Raw genomic sequence first — 3395 nt, 5'->3', positions numbered from 1 at the left:
CAACACAGTACTGGAATAACCAGAACAATTAGGAAAGAAAAAGAAATAAAAAGCACCAAAAATATATAGAAAAAAAGTAAAATTGTTTCTGTTCCCAAATTATATGATCCTATATACAGAAAAACATAAAGATTCTGCAACATTTTTTAGAATAAGTGAGTTCATCAAATAGGATATAAAGGCAATACGCGAAAATAAGTTGCATTTCTACACAATGACAATCTGAAGAGAAAATTCAAAAATAATTTCATTTATAATAGCATCAAAAAGAACAAAACACTTAGAAATTAGCTTAATCAAGGAGATAAAGATTTCTTGTAGTATAAAGAAAACTACCAAACACTGCTGAAAGAAATGAAAGAACACTTAAACAACAGAAAAGACATTCCCTGTTCACAGACTGAATGACAATATTGTTAAGATGACAGTATTACCCAGAACAAACTACAGATTCAGTGCAGTTCCTCTCAAAATCCCCATGATGTCTTGCAGCAATAGGAAAACTCATCCTAAAATTCACATGGAATCTCAAGGAACCCTAAATAACGCAAACCATCTTGACAAAGAAAAACCAACTCTGGAGGACTCACACTGTGTCCTGATTTCAAAACTCACTACAGAGTTTCAGGAATCAATATAGTTGGGCACTGGTATAAAGACAGACACGTGGAATCAAGAGCCCATAACAACCCTCACGCGTATGATCAAATAATTTTAAACCAGAAGGGCAAGATGATTCAATTCAATGACAGTCTTTTCAACAATTGGTTCTGGTAAAACTGGATATCCACATGCAAAAGAATGAAGTTGAACCTTCACCCAATGCCTTATACATAAATTAACTCAAAATGAATCAAAGACCTAAATGTAGGACCTAAAAGTAATAACCTCTTAGAATAAAACCATAAGGAAAAGCTTCACGACAGAGATATGGCAGTAATTTCTTGGTGCTAGTGGTAAAGAACCTATCTGCCAATGCAGGAGGTGTAGGAGACGTGAGTTTGTGTCTTTCGTGCATCAAAGGGTACTTTCAACAGAGTAAAAAGGCAATCTACCAAATGGAAGAAAATATTTTCAAATCACATATCTGATAAGGGATTGATAAATATTAATACATAGGAAACTCAGCAATGACAACAGCAACAGCGAATGATTCAAAAGTGTGCAAAGAACCTGAGCAGACACTTGTCCACCGAAGATTACACTCATGGCCAATGATCACAGGAAAAGCATTCAATATCACTAATGATCCATGGATGCAAATAAAAACTACAGTGAGATACCACCTCACGCCCATTTGAAGGCAAGGGGGCAGAGGGAGGGAGGGAGGAAGGAAAGAAATAACACGTGTTGGTGAGATACGCACCGTTGGTGGGATCGCAGTATGGTACAGCCTCTGTGGAAAACAGGACAGCAGTTCCTCAACACATAAAAGCTAAAATACTGATATAAGTCAGCATTTCTATTTCTGAATGCATACCCAACAGAAATGAAAACAGGTTCTCAAATAGATATTTGTACAGTCATGTTCATAGCAGCATTATTCACAATAGGTAATGCGGAAGCAACCCAAGTGTCCACCAAAGATGAAAGGGTAAGAAAAACAAGGTCTATGCATACAAAGGAATGTTTATTCAGTGCTTAAAAGGAATAAAATTATGACATATGCTACAACATGGATGCACTTTGAGGACTTAATGCTAAGTGAAATATAGCAACCATAAAAAAGACAAATATTGCATTATTTCATTTATGTGATGGATCCAGAACTGTCAAAATTACAGAGACAGGAAGTAGAGACATAAATTGAGTAGAGGGACTCGGGTGGGGAAGGAGGAAGAAAATTGCTATTTAATTTGTACAGAGACTCATTTTCACTAGATGAGAAGAGTTCTGGAGATGAAGTGGGGTGATGGCTGCACACTAATATGAATGGAGTCAACACCACTGCCCTGTGTACTTAAAAATGGTTAAGATAATAACATTTTATATGTACTTTATCACAATAAAAATATCATTTAATTTAAATCTCAGTTTTATAAGAATAAAGATATGAAGTAAGATATATTAATCAGTTTTTTGCAAAGCTCTTGGATCAAATGTGACTTAATTCATGCTCAGGAAATAGAAATCTTGGTAATTTTCCAGACAAGCCAATGAGAAAAAAAGAAAGTCATCAAATAAACAATCACAGTCCAAATAAAATGCTTTAAGATGGAAGTTTATCTCTATTGTTAATACATGGGCACTCGTTTTATTCACAGTGATAACAGCATGTGTCAATCCATGTTTAATGCCCACTTTGGTTTTGTTTCGTCTCTCTTCCAACATACTCTGTAAAATCAGCTTCTCCTTCCCCAGAATTTTACCTAGATGATGTTCCTCCCTTCAATCCTCTACAATTCCTTTACTCCAATCATTCCTTCCCTATGAAAAGATTTTTTTTCTTTCCATCTGTGTGTGTGTTATTTTTAAGAAAAAGTGGAAAACTGTGGACACTCCATTTAAAACAAAAAAAATCTTACAAGCAACATACAAAGATTTACCGAAACTGGTAACTAAGCAACTAAAAAAGAATCTAGATAATGTCAAATTGTTAGTAAGATCTGAGAACACACTGAACATTTCCTACTTCCTCACTGAAGGTCATTAATGCTATGTGGTGGCAAATTCTAATTCTGTCTTCATTACAGTCATTTGGACATTTGTCAGCAATCCTGAATTCTTTGAAAAACCAACAATTTCAAGCATGCAAATGGTGCAGTCCAGATATGAACAGTTAAAAATACACACTAGGACTTCCCTGGTGGCCCCATGGTTAAGAATCTCCCTGGCAATGCCGGGGACACAGGTTTGATCTCTGGTCCTGGAAGGTTCCACATGCTGCAGGGCAACTAAGCCTGTGAGCCACAGTTACTGAGCCCACGTGCTGCAACTACTGAAAACCGCACACAGAGGCTGTGAGAAGCCACTGCTATGAGAACCCTGCACACAGCAGCAAGGAGTAGCCATTGCTTACCACAGACAAAGCCCAGGCACAGCAACAAAGACTCAGCACAGACAAAAGTAGTAAATAAATAACATTTTAAAAACAAACACTAGAAAGAAAACAGAGTATCAATATCTGAGTTGATTCCCCAAGTTCAAAAGTTTCTTACAAGTTATACATATTCATCCAATATTTACGCAACATGTGAGAACATGTACATGTATTCACCATCTACATCTACCAGGTACCGTGATTTGTCTGTTCACACACATAATTTAATTCTCATATAATTTCTGTATCATTATTCCAATTTTATACATTAAAAGAGAAACTACTTAGTGAGAGATGCAACCAGTTTTAAATTGCATCCCAGGGACGGGGGAGCCTGGTGGGCTGCTGTCTATGG

The sequence above is a fragment of the Bos indicus genome, chromosome 22 (assembly GCF_029378745.1).
Source record: "Bos indicus isolate NIAB-ARS_2022 breed Sahiwal x Tharparkar chromosome 22, NIAB-ARS_B.indTharparkar_mat_pri_1.0, whole genome shotgun sequence".
In the NCBI taxonomy this organism is placed as follows: domain Eukaryota; kingdom Metazoa; phylum Chordata; class Mammalia; order Artiodactyla; family Bovidae; genus Bos; species Bos indicus.
This window is presented reverse-complemented; position numbering follows the sequence as displayed.